Raw genomic sequence first — 17,471 nt, 5'->3', positions numbered from 1 at the left:
CTTGGAATTTGACATGACCCGGACCTTAGTCGGATGACTTGTGTATTCAACTAACGCCATCATTATGTAATTTCAAGCAAGGCTACAGCGTATCCCTTTGAATCGGCCTCATTGAATGCATCGATTAGCACCCAATCAGGTTTACGAACAAACAGCGAATGTGCGGATGACATAAATCCAGAATGCTATGTCAGGACACTTTTTCTTATTTTATTTAAAAAATGAAACAATTAAAAACGGCGTGTCATTTGGGAGACACTAAACAGTGCAGATACACGGGTTAAGATACGATTCAATACGATTCTATACGGAGTACAAACGATACGATTCGATTCGATATGTAGACATTAATCTTACATTATAAAATAAAAAGCCAATTCTATAAAAGTGGCACTCCTATAGTATTTTCAAATGTATAAATCACATCCCCAAGCAAGTGTTTTCTGTAATCAGAAAACACTTTAAAATAAATTGTCTCACTTTGTTCGCCGGCCTAACTTTCTCCCTCGCTGCACAGATCGACTGCTATACTGTATTTAATTTCCCATTTTTCTTTCACCTCTTATTGGTGCCCAAATGCTGATACTATGTGGGAATGCATAATGGTGTGATTTGATGACATGGCTGAGTGATGATGGGCATCTCAGGCTGCTACTGGTGGATGGTGGCTTGATTTGATGTTGTTCCTGTCTTAGTTTTAATAACAATAACAATACATACTAAATAAGATCAATTAGATTGCTATAATGGACATATGTTTTGTTGATGTGTTGCAAATCTTTCCCGTTTAAGAGACGTACTGTGCACGTCTCTACAATCCATTCATCTGAGGATTTATGGCTGGTTCTTCTTATCCGTCCAGGAGGCTGCTAACGACGCAGCCGCATCTCTCGCTTGTCGCTTCGGTTTATTGTTCACAACCCTACTTGTAAGGACTCGAAAATTTCAAGCCTGACTTGGACTTACACGTCTTTACTTGAGATTTGCAAAACGCTGACCTTCTCCCACCTCTGGTTAATACGTTATTGTGAATTTCTCTAGGAGATCAATAACGTGTCTATCTATCTATCTATTACATAACAAAGCACCACTGCAAACTATGGCCCCTTTGGCGGCGGCTATTTCCTGGATTTGCAAGCAAATGAAAGGGCAAAGAAATCTATGAGCAGAAAATGAAAAAGTTGGATGGAAAGGGAAGGAAAGCAGAGGGAATAAAATGATAGGGAGAGTAGGAGGAAAGGAACGGAACCAGAGAAAACGAAGCAAATCCCACCCATGGAACAGATTACTGCAAGACACAAATTATGCATTTGACACAAGCTGGGAAATCATCGTCTTTTCAGAGCAAACACACGGATACCCTCACTTACATCTTTGCTGCACTGACACACGACGCACCATAACATTACTTATGTTGCACTTACATCCACAGTGCGTTGGCAACATTATTCCACATGCAAAAGTGTGATCTCTTTGACACATGCAAGCAAACACACACATTCCAATTCCCATGGATTATGAAACAGATAAACCTGATTCCCACTTCCACTTTGCACATGACCTAACTAAATCAGCCCAATGTGTTTGAATGGTGAGAGAGGAAAGAATATTTGATGGAATAACATATCCATAGTGCCCTCTAGTGTCTGTAGGAAAGACATACATAAAGGCATACCTTTCATTCACATGCTGTCTTTATTTTAACATTGGAGACAATAAGGACATACCATGCACACATACAATGCATGCAAACACCACACAATTTGGGCAAGGTTTTCCACTTAGCTTCATAAAAGCTAAGAACGAAACACACTCCTAAAGCCAGCTTTCCACGCAGAAGCTCCAGCCACGAGTCCTAATATATTTGTCTATGTTGTGTATCAGCCGTAGAAATAAGAGACTTCAACCTGACTTGGCTGTCTCGTCTATCTGGCTGCAGTATTGAACGGCAAGCTTTTGTTGAGGTGGAAATTCAATATGCAGCAACTAGTGGCAGCCATATGCTGGGAAATGCATAATGAAACAGGCCTTGTCTTGAGGGCACAAAGACACGGCTCTTGTGGGTATGTACTGTAATTGCTACTGGTGGCTTTAAGAGGAGGGTACCCTCTGTCCACTCACATGTCCTCCTTAGGCCATGTCCACGCAAATACGGATTTAAAAAAAACACATATTTTTCTATGCGTTTTGGCCTCTCATCCACACGCAAACGTAGGTTTTTCTCCGTAAAAACGGAGCCTTGAGTCCATGGTGCCATTATCTTGGCATGTGTGTGACAGCCTGTGAATGCGTATTCGGGTGGACAGAAATAGATTTGAAACACAACTTTGTGGAAGGAGATTCTGTTTTTGACACCGGTGAGCGGAAAACGTGCGCTTTTGAAAATATCCGTGTTTGTGTGGACATGGTCTTAGTGTTCATTCCTATATGACTGCCCCGTCCTGCCGTCCTGCTGTTTTAGCAACTTAAGGGGGCAAATATTAGAAACACTCCTCAGTATGATGTAGCACAATTGCACAGCAAAATAATAATAAACACATTGACTGTGTCAATTCTGAGCATTATTACCTCCGCCAAGCGCAGAGGTTATGTTTTTATCTGTTTGTGTGTTTGTGTGCAAAATAACTTGAAACGTTCTGAGTGGATTTGAATGAAAATTTCTAGAATGGTCAGAAATGGGATGTGGAAGATCCAGGATTTTTTCTTTAACATTGCGAGATAGGACCGTTTTCCGCATTTGTGCATAGAACTCCACAAAAAAAGGGCCAGAAGAAAAATACAGGACACGTTTCCTACAGGTTCTACAAAATATCAAAGACTGATCCAGATAATGGAATAATTCCGGATACTATGATTTGGAATATGAAAAAATAGGGGACCTTTGGAATTGTCATCATAGTTAGACAACAAATGATTCTAAAAACATGGAGCTAGATCCCATTACGGAAAATGCAATTTTTGTGAATAACTGACTCCAATTGCTAATGGTATGTTGTCATGGGGGGGCTACACGGTGGTCTAGTGGTTAGCACGTTGGCCAATACAGTAACAGCCTGGACATCAGGAAGACCTCGGTTCGATTCTCCCTTGGGCATTTCTGTGTGGAGTTTGCATGTTCTCCCCGTGTGCGGGTGGTACAGGAAAGCACGTTATGCCTGTACACATTTTATGAAGTCATTTTTCTTCACACTAAACTTCTGTTACTTTTATCCAACCCTTTTAATGGGACTTAAATGTTCATTTGCCATGCTAGACATCTTGTGTTAGCTCTCGCCCTAAAAGTCCACTTCCTCTATTAAGCCCGCCAGGGGGGCAGCGACTTCAAGGTCAGACCTGCTGCGCCTGGAAGAGATTACATCAGCTGCTGGTCACGAAATGTAAAAAAAACAAGGTGGTGTGATCAGTGTGGTATATAGCCCAAATAGACCTCATTATTTACTCATATCTTTCAAGATTGTGGTGCTTGTTGGATGTTTACTCAGAAAGGTAAAGTAGGTCTGCTTTTAAGTGAATCTTTCATCGATTGCCTGACCACCCAAAGGGACGGTGAGCTCCTGCAGAAAGTCACGCAAAGGCTGTGCGCCTCGCTTGCCCTACTTGTGCATTTTTAAAAAGGACATATTGAATCTCAGGGAGCGAGCAGGACCGAACCACAAACTCTCTGCCACAAAATGACCAGAAAGTATATTTTATCAGGACATGTGATGCCTCATCACAATGTGAGATAGACACCTACAATAGTGACATCTGACATGTGACCAGAACAGGATAGACTCTATTGCAAGCATGCCCTGCTAATGGAAAACGACACTACTGATTATTACACTTCCATTCCATTCCATTCCATTATTAATTGTAAAAAGGACAAAGTGCACTCCTGATCAAAATTTAAGACCAGTTGAAGAATTGCAAGAATTGCACTGTTGGAGGTTTTAAGTAGAGCTTCAAAATGCAAAAAGAAGAAATGGGAGTGAGACAAAAAAAATCAGTACGCAATCTATTGCAATCAAGCATTTAAGTGAAATAGGCTGTCCATCAGTTGATCAAAAGTTTAAGAACGTAGCTCTAAAAAAACAACAACAAAAAAACCCGTAAAACATAAATAAACGTTGAAAAAAGAAGTCAGTAATGAGTAGCTTAATCACCTAAAATAATTGGTTGGGGCGTGCTTGATACCAGTGTTTCCAGGATGCTCGCGGGAACAGCAAAGCAAGCCATGCAAGGCAAGTTAAGTTTGTTTATAAAGCACAATTTGAGCTCAAGATGGTTTACGTGGCTCTAACATGTCAGAGATGTACCTTGGCGCAAGACCACGAAAAGACTTGTACACAAGCAGGGCTGTGTAAAAGTATATTCTCTGTGTAAAGTCTATTTTGTGAGCGACAGGAAGCCAGTGCAGAGACCTGAGTACTGGGCTAATAATATGGTCATATTTCCTGGTTCCAGTCAGGACTCGAGCAGCAGCATTCTGGATGTACCGCAGTTGTTTTACTGCTCGTTTAGAAAGCCCGGTGAGAAGGCTGGAGACAAAGACATGGATTAGTCTCTCTAAATCTGGCTTAGGCACTATTCCCTTGATTTTGGAAATGTTTTTTAGGGTGGTAATTAAGATGATTATGTTATTGATTTAATATTGCTGTTAAAGTTCAGATCTAAGTCCATTAATACCCTTAGATTTCTCACCTGATTATTAGGCTTTAGAGAAAGTCTCAAGGTGGCTGATGAAACTTTCTTTTTGTTTCTGTGGGCCAAAGACAATGATTTCAGTTTTGTCCGAGTTTAGCTGGAGAAAGTTGTTTTGCGTCCACACACTGATCTGTTTGATGCAGTGAAACTGCGGCACCGTGCTCACCGGTCGTCAGTGACACGTAGATCTGAGTGTCGTCTGCATAGTTGTGGTAGGACACACTGCAGCTGCTTATTAGCTGGCCTAAAGGAAGCATGTACAGATTGAACAATAGGGGTCCCAAGATTGACACATGGGGAACCCCACAGGCCATAGCCACAGGACCGTCAAGGTTTCATTTGTTCTGATCGGAGAATAAAACTTTCTTCCACCTTTCAATGTCCCATGTTTGGTGCTCTCAAGCAAATTCCTCACCGCCAATTTTGTGGCGTTGAAGGAGACGAGGCCTTTTTCTTCTTAAAAGCTTAAACATTCACACCTGCAGGCAATTTAGAGTCTTAGATTGCATGTTTGTCTTTCTTTGTGGCTCCTGATGATGAAGATGATTGTGTTTGATGGCCTGGCACACTTTAAGAAAGCCCTCATGCAGGCACAAGAAGAACACGTGGACTCAGAAAGGCGGCATCAGGCAGGCAGGAGGATTGGAACCTTTGCGCCGTGAGGTGCACACTGTCAGCCATCAAAGACACTCGGAAAATTCATTTCCAAACTGTTTTCAGCAAGAGGACAGAATGTTTTTCATCCCACGTTGTGCAAGATATAAAGCAGGAATCAAAGAAATATACATCACATGGAAAATAGCTTTGAACCAAACCACTCTGTTCTCTGTGGTCAAAAAGGGGAGATTGTGCTGTTTTACAGGTATGCTTATTTAAACAGTTAAATATTAGAGCACATATAAAAGACAAAAAACACACAGTACGAGCATCTTTCTGATAACCACCAACACACTGACGGCATGGAAGCATATTTCATCTCACATCATCTCCTCAACACAGCTGCATAATAAAGGGGGGCGCCGGGGAATGCTTTTTAGTCTCGTTTTTTTTCCCCACAAACTCATTTTCCCAGGATGCTAATGCTGCATGTGAGCTCACTTTTATTGGGCTTCCCCCCCCCGAGAGCAGGCATCCTTTTTCAGCGCTGGGAGAGAGCAGAGAGGAACGTGGTGCAACAGTGCAAGCCTTTGTTTGGAGTGTGAAAAGCCCCGTGGTGGAGGTGGACGCCAGCCAACGTTCAAAGATGTGTTTGTCACACACGCTATGGTGCAGCAGGGGCTACAGTAATGCGTGGACTACGCAGAGCACAACATAAAAAGATGTAATAGAGTCGTGCTGTATTTGGTCTCTCAAAAGGAGATAGGCTCGTCGTCCCTCGACACTTTGCGGTTTGAATTTTGCAGCTTCACCAAGTTATATTGTAGTATTGTGGCCACTAGGCATCAGTAATGTTATGACACGTGACGTTAGATTAAACTACCTTTCACACTGCGTGGAGACTGAAGCTACTGAGCCAACAGAGCCGAGCCAACATGCCATGGCTGAGATCAAGTGGGGAAAAAAAGGATGTCCTCTCATACCAGTGTGGAAGTGGTACGTTTGTCCTACATTTGGAATAACTAAATTGAGGGGCTAACTACCTAGCTATGCTAGCTGCAGCCGACTTTTGTGGCCCTGCAGTGATCTCGTAGCCTGCGAAATGTAACGTAAACAAAGAATAATAGGAGTGTAAAAGTGACTATAGGCGTGTTATTTCATGTCTACAGGGCTCTAATACTGTTAAGAACCGCATTTAGAAAGTCATAAACAGGTTTTCTATGGCCTAACTACGAAAATATTCCGTTTATTAATATTGAATCCTACTTCATGGAAATTCACCTATCACATTCGGGTCTGGGACCAATTAACTGTGGTAAACAAGGGACGACTGTAATTAATAAACCAAGCTGTTTTGTGGTTGAACACAGCCTATTATTAGTCATATTTATTTTCAAAGTTAAGAGCATAGAAGACCGGTTTATGACTTTCAAAATACGGTTTCTAACATTGTTCGAGCCCTGTAGACATGAAATAACACCATAAAATCACCTTTACACTCCTATTATTCTTTGTTTACATCACATTGCACAATTCTTATGCTCCAGGGACGGCCGCTAGCTAGTCAGCTAACCTAACCTAGTTAGCCTCAAATTTATTTCAATATGAAAACAATGGTTGCAGTTTTATCCGAACCAGACTTTTTTATTATTATTAAAAGAGTAGAAGATAGAGTCTTCAGTGGGAAGCGCTAAGATGACACAGATCAATGAGGGTGATCCCTCAGGTCTTCCCCAGATGCATAGTTGAATTATTGAGTAAAACAAGCCGTCTGCTATGTGGGGTTGATGTGAGATACATGCTAAAAGGGACAGTATTTGATACATTATAACCCAAAGGGCACAGCGGCACAAAGTGACTCTCTGGCTTCCCGACAATATAAAGAGTGTTCAGATAGCAGCTTGTAATTGTGAGAGGCATGTCAGTGTGACGGCAGAGTTAATCACCATACTTACGCTACAAGAATGTCAAGAGAAGCTGCGCACACGCACACACACTATGGGTGATTACTCATTAATTGAGATTTACAAGACGACTCAATGCTCCTTTCAAAGACGAAGCACAGCCTCGGTTAAGGCATCTTCTAATTTTCCTGTTGCTTTCCATGAGCCTGATAATTAACAGTTCGATCAAGTCAGCAGAAGACGTGTGAAAGATAAGCAGTACAGAATCGTGTTACGTCTTACAGAGCTGCAGAATAGGACTTTACAGTAAATCTACTTTCCTCAATAAGCAGAAAGTCACTACGAGGCCAGAAAACAGCAATTTTTTTTCTTAATTTTCGCATACAATGTGAGAGTTTTAATGCAACAGCATGAGGGGGCGGTTTTGAATTGGTTGAAAAGTTACTTAATAAACAGGAAGCAATTGATGAGGCTGAGAACATACTGTACATCATCAAGCTTGGATATAGTTTGTGGTGTACCCCAAGGGTCAATACTGAGGCCAAAGTTGTTGATTTTATATACACTCCTAATCAAAATTATAACATCAGTTTAAAAATTGCAGAAGAATTTACATTTTGCACTGTTGGAACTCAAGGAGGTTCTAAGTAGAGCTTCAAAATGCAAAAAGAAGAAATGGGAGTGAGACAACCTGAAGCGCGGGCCACCAGGTGAATGGGTCTGCTTCAGACACCTGCTGAGCTGAAGTCTCGCGAGATTTGCTTGGACTTTTAAGGCACATTTTTCCTGTAAATGCAGGTCGGTTGACCAAATTGTACAAACTTTAGAGGTATTTAATATGTAGGTTTCACTGGCTCGTTCTATTCTAATTTCCTGCTAATTTAACAAAATGGCAAAAAAAAGCAAAACAAACGCAAGTATAGCAAGATAGGATCATCATTAGGGACGGCACATGCTCTGAAAGTCATTATGCATGCATGCATTATTTACACTAAGCATATTATATAACGTAAAGCACTTTTCTTTCTAAAACTACTTCCCGAATTAGTAATTTAATTGTGCTAACCCTCCAATGACCCGACTTCAGTCTTTGGCGGAGGTTCCACATGCATGTCTTCATTTGTGTGCATGCTCACTATCGGGGGATTTGTAGTTCCCCAGAGGATACGAATACCCTCCCAGCATTGGCTCACACGGCGCAAATCTGACCGACAGCTTGGTCCCGCGTTCAGCCAAGAAAAAGGCCACCAGTGAGATTGGAAAAACACCTGACAGCTGAAGAATTGTATCCGCTACGAGATGACAGAGCGGATTCCACCACCCATAGGCACATGCTGAGCCCCCCATCTTGCTCCCTTGCCTCTTTATCTGACTGTTGACTGTTTGTCAGCACAACGCCCCGATAAAGGTCTTTGTGCTCACGGTTTGACAGGCTGTCATTGTTATAGTGTAGAAAAAAACCCTATAAGTTAACCTTCGACCTCTATGGCGGGCTCCTTTTTTGTAAAGTCAGTTCATGCATTTCTCTGCTGTAACTGTGTGCATCCTTGAAGAAACTCCTGCCACGTCAGTGCACCACCTCCACAAGCCATCTGCCTTCCTTGGACAGCAAATTGAGAGCTAAGTTGCCCACTTATCAATCAGTGGCACGGTTTTCCACTCCAATAAGCTCAGCTTGAACGTTGAGGACCTCATAATTGAATAATACACAGCTGATGAGTAATGAGGAAAACTAGTAGGTCTGTTGCCAGTGGAGTCACATTATGCCTCCCCCTCAGGGTGTTTTCATGGCGGCCTTATTGACAAATATGCAATGCTGCATACAAACAGGGCCCTAGACATGCAAACACATTTGGATGATATGCATGAGAAACTTTCATAGACTATAATGGATGTGGTCTGTGCTGACCTGCCTGTCAGTCTGAGCCAGCAAAATTCATAAACAAAACCTTTTAAGAATGCACTAAGAAAAAGTATATAATTGGATGGAAAAACCTGAGGAAACAGGCTTTTCTCGTTGTGGTAGGAAGCAGGGTTTCTAAAAACAGTCAGTTGAGCCCTTCAGCATAGAACACCACCACTGAAATTATCCGCTGCAGTTCTTTTAAGCATTTCTCTGAATTACACACTGAACCATTAGCTATGCTCTAATAATATACCCAGTGCAGAAAGAAAGCTTACATAATCTAATCCTTCACATGATAAGTGTCATCAAATGTGCTCCTCTCGCTGCAGTAAGATGGACTTTGATTCTTCCCAGGCCCCTCCTTGCTGTTTGATTGGGCTCCAAGAGAGAGCACCAGTGTGGGGCTGACACTTTGGAGAAATGGCACATTCACTTCCCAACTAGCATCACTTGTTAATAAACAGCAACCAACAATGAAAGCAGGATTTCTACTTTGGAGAGCTATGAGCACTGATTGCAACAGACAAGACCAACGATTAGCTGTTCTGACAGTTGAATAAAATGAGGACTGAGCTATTTTGTCTTAATTTGAGGAGAGGACATGTAACATTTTAATACAATTCAATGCAAAAAGTAATGCAAATATAGCTGTGCCATTCTTGTTAACCACCTCAAAAATGGGTTTGGGCATGCTTGATGCCAGTGCTCCATTTGGTGAAGATGGTTTCACGGAGGGCATCCATTGTCTGGCACTGACGTCCATTTTTGTAAACTTTCCTTGCCATCCATCCCCAAATGTTCTCAATTAGATTTAGATCAGTCGAACACGCAAGACAGTCCAAAAGAGTGAGCTTATTCCTCTGGAAGAAGTCCAAATATAATGCATAACATCTGTGATGTTGTTATTACATTGTTGTCTTATTACATTTCAATTACTATGTTTACTACATTGGGTAATACAAGCGTAAAGGTAACTAAAGGAGTGTTATTTAATGTCTAGAGGGCTTTAGTAACGCTAAAAAACATATTCAGATGGTCTTAAACATGTTTTCTATGCTCCAACTACAAAAATATTCTATTTGTAAATACGAAATCCTACATTGCGGAAATTCATTTATCGAAGTCGGTTTTGGAGCCAATTAACCACAATAAACGAGGGACAGAAGACGGGTGTTTACAGGAAGCAACCACGGTCACATCGGTTTTTGTTTTAAATTAAATTTGTTTTAAAAGGTTCAACAAAAACCCAAACGTACAAAAACCAAGGTACTTTTTCCCATGTTTTCCCAAAAAATGCAAAATAATTATAAATGACAAAATGGATGGGACTTATTGTTGATGCAGACTTCCTGTACATCCTGGCCAGATCAAATTCAAAGTTTTTTTCTCATTTTGCAGGCACTTGCAAATATCTTTGGCCCCGTGGCGGGTTATTTAGCAGTCACACGCAATAAACAATGCACGGACAGTGAGTTGTTGGGACACTCGATTTCTCGGAATGACGCCGTACAGGTCAAACGGACCACTTTGTTACGTGCAATACTGTAAGAAAACCAAGACAGTGTGCAGAAATCGAGGCAAACTTTTGCCAAGGATTTTTGACAAAAAACGAATCATTCGTGCAAAAAGCAAGGTTTGACTGTATCCTGTATATAACCTCTTCAACTATCATAATGATTAGGCGTGCATGATGAAGTGGAAAGCAAGGCATAGCTCTCTTTGACCACGTGACTTGCTTCACACCAACAGCTAAGAAGTGCAATCAACATTTTACGGCACACGCAGAGGTAGATAAAGCCTCTGGATGAAGACCACTCATTTTCGAATGCAGCTACTGCCGTCCAATGGAGTTAAAAACTAAATGAAGAGGTTGCCTCCAGCCACTGCTGTTAACGCCAGTGTATTGTGACCCTGCGCAGGCTATGGGAGGCTATGCGGCTAATTAAAAAAAGGTGTTAACTGTAGCATTCTGTAGCAAAAAGCCCAAAAACACTTTACTTTTGAGGCACATGTTTATTTTTATTTTAGAATTTTTGCTCAAATTCCGACACGTACAACCTCAGCGGTGTTTGGCTTTAGAGGCTTACATTATATATGGTCCAGACTACTCGCAACAAACTAACTATGACGCCAATTTAACTGCAAGTACAGTATAACAGTTGGGCACGCTTCACTTAGCGATGAAACGAAGGCAACAGGTACAGTATGCCTCCACGCAGGCATCGGTGCACCTGCAGCATCAACACAGCAGCCCATAAACCTCCTTGCATGTGGTGGAGCTGATGCTGCTGCAGCGCAGGGCGCAATTAGGGGTTGGTGCACCAGGCATGGAAGGACAGCCAGAGCAGATGCATGATGAATGGTAGATGTCAGTTATACGCAGGCTCCACTGGCAGAGCCCCATTAGGACAATAAATCATTTTCAACCAGACTGTTTAACAACTCAGTTAACTGACAACTCAGTGTGGCACTTATATATTATTCTTGCACACTATTATTCTTATAAATCGCATGTGTCTGCTATTCACAGTAGTTGTGGGTAATTTAAGAGTGGGGCTTTTTTCCAGGTACTCCGGCTTCCTCCCAAATGCCAAAGTCTCCAGCTCACCCTAATGAGGACAAGTGGTATAAAATGGATGGATGGATGGATGGATGGATGGGGTGTGCCTTTATGGTTGGCCAACATTAACCAACACCTACTCCTCATTGTTTGGGCATGCTTCATTAATGATGCAGAAATGACATTTTAGCTCCTCCGCTGGTGTCACCAGAGCCTCAGTGGCATACTCTGACTGCTCACTATATTAGGTACACCTGCACAATCTAATGAGATCCACTACAAAAGGTGTATCCAAAGTGATGCCTTAGTAACGACAACAATGCTCAGTTTTGACGGAGACCGTTAGATTGTGCTTGTAAACTCGTGGAAAGTGCAAAAGCAAACGTCATTGTCAATCAGTGACACTTCCAGGAGTCATTATAAGCAACATTAGCATGCAAGACCGACAGATTAAAACAGTTATGTCGATGCTACTAGTAGTTACATTGATACATTTCATTACTTCGCATCAAGAAGACAATTAAAGCTGGCCATTCGCACGTAAACATTATTATTCCACGGCGCGTGGTACTCACTGTATCCTCATCCAAACAGCGCGGCGTGACAGCTCCCCACTTGACAGGATTCAAAGCTCTTTAGGCAGACAGAAGTTTGTCCGTGGATCACAAACGAATAACGCCGTGGGTTGTGTGGATGGCGGCACCCCAAAAGATGTCTGAAGAGGGTTTGGAATGGATCACTTGAAGCGTCCTCGACCAGTGGCTCTCTCCACGAAGTGAACGCTCCCCCGGCGTGGACTCGTAACCAGCCCACTAGGGAGCAGGAAAAAGAGCTCATCTCACTCCCGGATCAGCTCCCTACCCCTTTATTTATTATATTTAAAATCACATCTATGTTATAATCATATGTATGACATTTTTACTCTTCGTTTCATGTTTTTATGAGCATTTGACCACATCAAAACGCAATTGCGTTCTGTTAGGTGCGCTCCGAAGCAACAGGTGGCGCTATAATCCCTAATGTACGGTCATTTTCTCCCATCAGAATCAGTCTGAAGAAGAAATTAATGCAATACGGAACTGAACAAAACCACAAAGGCAAAAACAACCAAAATAAGGTTTTGTGTAGACAATGGGCCAAAAAGCATTCTAAAGTGTCTGTATGCATAAAGTATGCAGGTATGTGTATAATCTTTCTTACATCGACAATGCGAAGGTGAGTATTGAGGATTCTCAGTTGTTCTTCCAGGTGTGCTTTGTAAGGCTTCAGATTAGGATTCAGTTGTGCACAAATAAATAAAAAGAACACTGAACACACTTTAATAACAACTGAGCAGTGTGTCCCCTTGGTTTACAGCCTTTTTGGTGTTTTTCGGTGGTAGTGATGTGCGGCTCAATACTGATATATATACATTTCCGCTAGCAGCTGTCAATGCTTTAAAATCGAGTCTCAAATCAAAATAGCAATACTTTTGATACCTCAGTCAGTCGCGCTAACTGTTGAAATGATTACGGATCATAAGAGGTGTGAATTGTGAAAAAAGTTTTCATTCTTACAGTGGTTCTTAATAATTCATCACTTATATTAATGGGTTTATTATTTTACTTACTTTCAATTTTCATGTATTTTATATGATTCTGTCCTCTGTTTTTTCTGTTTTTCTGTTTTTTTCTGTTTTATGTTTTTTCATATTCGCTCGGCTGTATTGTGAATCATCCCGCTCTCGCTATATACTTCAGGGTTTAAAATAAATAAATTACTTGAAGTAATTATTACATTATTAATCTATTTCAATGAAAAATTGATGTAATTAATAAATAAATGAAATGTCTTGTATTCTTTATGCTATGATATGAAATACACAACTTTAAAACATTTGCCAGGCACTGTTGAATTCGCCCAAAGCATCGGTATCCGATTGGTATCGCCGATACAAGGCTGAATTTCACTCAGTATCGTATCGGAAACTGAATCAGTGGTATCGCACATCACTGTGTTGATGAACATCAACACAGTGATGAGTGTCAGAAAGAAAGGAAAGAAATCACTAGAAAGACACCAAAGTCATTCATATCAAATAAAGTCATGTAATTAATGTGATTGCTTCTGCCACCATGCGCCATAAGGAACGCAGAGGAGAATTATAAATGCGTGACTGGAGAGATTTGTTCAAGGACAAGGTATAGACCAGAAAATGTGTCTTTAAATTACTTCTGTTGTGCCCTGGCGCTATATGGGGCGCCCCCACATCGGGGACAGCAGACGCTGCTCTTCGTTACTTCTGCCGTGTATTTTCTTTTCATATTTCTGCTGTCTCGTGTGCTTTGCCGTGGTGCAGACCTGCACTGCTTCATAATAAGTTGTGTCTAATGTTTTGGCCCATTCAAATATGAAATGTCGGACATTATTAGCCCCTTAGAGCAAGAGTGCAGTTAGTGCAACGAGGAGCTCAGGAAGTCTGTGCCAATACAGATAAAAACATACTGAACACTTTTTAGTCGTCCATATTTGGACATGTTGAAACATCACAGTGTAAATAAAAACTGGCAGCAGTTGAGCCTCCTCCTCTCACTGTGTAAGCACTTTATATTCCGGCTATTGATGCGTGACGCTTCTGTAAATGCCCGATGGGGATGCCGAGTTTAGATATTTCACCGAGCAATGTGTGTGCAACCTGTCGACTGTCCTTTGCTTCAAGCGAATGCACGCTGCCGATGACAGTGTGGCGTCCCTGCGAAGCCATCACTTATTAACAGTGAAGAAGATCACCTGAAAGTAGAATGCTGACTTTCCGGATTATATGTCGCACTTTTTTTCATGGTTTGTCTGGTCCTGCGACTTACACACCGGAGCAACTTATACAGGATATATTTTTTTCACACTGACAGCCACAAGAGGGCGCTCTAGGCTTGTGTGCCAGTATCTGCTACTCTTATCACTCCCTTACGACTGAGAATTGTCAATGTAAACATCAACTCATAAAGACAATTGATAAACAAGGAACACAAATGCCCCCAAAAAGAAAATCATATTCTGCAGATTACAAGCTGCAAGTAAGCTAGTTATGATGTGTTGTTTAGGCTATCGTGATCTGAATAACTACTAATACGTTACGTTAACATACCGCCTATTCACGTTACGTTAACAGGTGCCAATTTAGCCTGTTGTTCTCCGTTTTATTGTTATTACTATAATTTGCCTTTCAAGATGAAATGTCTGTTCTTGGGCTCTGATTTTATAAATTAAATTTCCCCCCCAAAAAATGTGACTTATAGTCTAGCGCGACTTATAGTCCGGATCATGCGGTAACGGACCTGATGTTTCTATACTAGCAAAGGCATTAATAAGCCTTTATTCCATAAAGTGTCCCAGTTTGTCAGTGAGGGAGGATTTCAATCATCGCACCACAATGTACTTCAGTTGATGTGTGATTGACTGACCGCTGATTGATTCCTTGTGTGTGCCAGGCTCAAAAGCCTCGGTTGTGCAGTGTGTATTCTCATTTCCAGCCAGCGAGAGAGAGATTATGGGATATCAATACATCCAGACCGAAGTGCTACTGGAGAAAAGGGGATTGGGAAATGTAACAAGGCGTGACTGAGATACTTGACTGGTGTTAAGCCCGCACTCGGGAAAAGGGGGGGCTATCTTTTGGAGGTTTACTTGTAAAACCTGACAATGGAAGGTTTTAAGGGACCAAACATTAACATAAACTACTCAGTGGTTTTTTATCTACTCTGCCCTGGACTTGCCTGCCTCAGATGCGTGAGCTCATGATAACACCCTCAATAGGAGCGTGTTCCTCGCTGCTCGGGCCTCAAACCAAGGAGTCATGGCTGCACGTTGTCTACCAAACTCTCTGGTGTACATAGTGCAGAAATGAAGAGGCGTGGGAAAAACGGCATGAATTCCCTATGATGATTATCAACTATGCAGCACGAGTCGTGAGCAGATTAACAAAGAGAAGAAAATAGTCTTGAATGTAATCTGTGAGCGCTGACCTTTGACCACTTTCTCTTCACCATTTTGAAGTTTCAAAAAATCTACCATTCAATATCGCTGGTTCTGGAGCATTTTGCTAGTTCAACACTAATTAAGTTGATCTAACATTATGCTACTCTGTTGTCTTTGTTTTTATCTAAAACATGCATGGAACTGTTGTGTGTTGCTATGAAAATTGTGATTGGTAAAAAGAGGTGAAGAAAGGGGCACATATTCAAACTCATGACGACCGCACTGACATGGGCCATTTTGTGTCTAATGTCATTTAAAATCAGTGGAATTCTCAGTGAGTTGAAATCGGTGAGTGTACGACCTCAAACATGGTGGGTCAGATGTTCCTTAAAAACGACTGGATTCTTCCTTTGTGATCCATTTGTTTTGCAACGACCCAACTAGCAGCTATAATGAAGACGTTCCCATTTGTCACTCATTTAGAGCGAGTAGATGTTGGGCTGTTGTTGACAATTCATCCATCACAAGTACATTTAGTGTGACGCGCAACATTGTTCTCCAAGCGGCTACCGGCGTCGAGAATGAAACACAATGTCCGGACTGCATTGTGCTTGAGTGTTGTGGCGAACCACAACCGCAGGCCTGCATCACACTGAAGAACATCATGCTGCTTTGTTTGACGCACATGAGAGGGAAAGGCTTAAAACTGTTTTGTGCGTCATGCAGTGTGACCTGGCAGCGTCTAACTGCTTGTGTAGGCACAGTGACTAAATCATTGCAGTTACAAAACCAAAAACACATTCAGACACAAGTGCACATTCATCAATAAGCACAAGTCTGTGTGTTGCTGTCACCTTTTATACAGTATGCCACAAAAGCCAGTACAGTAAGCCCCTGTTTATCGCGGTTAATTAGTTCCAGACCCAACCATATAAAGATTCCATATTTATAAATCAAATATTTTTGTGGTTAGAGCACAGAAAACCTGTTTACAACCTTCTAAATACTGTTTTTAACATTATTAGAACACTCTCGACATGAAATGACACCATAGTCACCTTTAGAGTCATATTACCCAGCATAGCAGATGTGAGGCGTGTCATGTCGAGTCTACGAGACGAGACAAGGTTTTAACATTACTTACATTAACAGATAGAAACAATATATGACAATATATTGCCATCTACTCATATAATGTCTCCTACTTTACACTCTTCTGCACTCAGTGTGTATCCTAGCCGCCCCGCCTCCACCCACTGAGTCAGAGACTGTATGACTGACAGAAGGGCTCACTCCATTCATGCTGTTGTTCTGTGGTTGCTGAAAGCAATGCCCAAACGGGGTCCTCTTCCTGCCTGTTTGGAGGCAAAAATATCCAATTCATTTTCATTTATTGTGTGATTAATACATTTTTTATCATCCCAGGCCCAGTGGCCACGAGACCTTTTTTTTCTGAATGAGAAATCACGTTTTAATCTCGTGAGATCTTGTGACACCCCTAGTAGTTACAAGAGAAAATAAACCATTTAAGATATAAATAACACTCATGCTTGTGTGTGTTGCTGTAAATGTGTTCGGGTGCCAGGGGAGCTGAGTCGGGGGCGGACAGGAAGTGACATTTGTGGTTTCAGAGTTGAGTTTTAGCTAGGCTCGCCATACAGCATATTTGTATTTTAGTTAATTTAGCCATTTTTATGCTTGAAAAAAACAAAATTATTAATAAAATATTTTTTTTTTCTAAATTATTAATAAATAATAATTTAGAAAAAAAGTGTATAAAATGTACTTAAATTGATTATTTTGGACTATTTTATAGTCCATATTCTACCACGAAACAGCTGATTTGTTAATATATTTTTGCAAA

At 41.3% G+C, this 17,471-nt stretch overlaps 1 protein-coding gene across 2 annotated transcripts in view; it reads right to left on the bottom strand.

Moving 5' to 3' along the window:
* The window catches only part of mid2 (midline 2), a 146,444-nt gene extending 133,991 nt beyond the window's left edge, over positions 1–12,453 (bottom strand). For both annotated transcript variants that reach the window (XM_054792557.1, XM_054792555.1), the window contains exon 1: positions 12,229–12,453. The gene's annotated coding sequence lies outside the window, so the exon portion shown is untranslated. The remainder of the gene's footprint in view (positions 1–12,228) is intronic.
* Positions 12,454–17,471: the final 5,018 nt, after the last annotated feature.

Source organism: Dunckerocampus dactyliophorus, chromosome 11 (genome assembly GCF_027744805.1).
Source record: "Dunckerocampus dactyliophorus isolate RoL2022-P2 chromosome 11, RoL_Ddac_1.1, whole genome shotgun sequence".
NCBI classification, from domain to species: domain Eukaryota; kingdom Metazoa; phylum Chordata; class Actinopteri; order Syngnathiformes; family Syngnathidae; genus Dunckerocampus; species Dunckerocampus dactyliophorus.
This window is presented reverse-complemented; position numbering and strand designations above follow the sequence as displayed.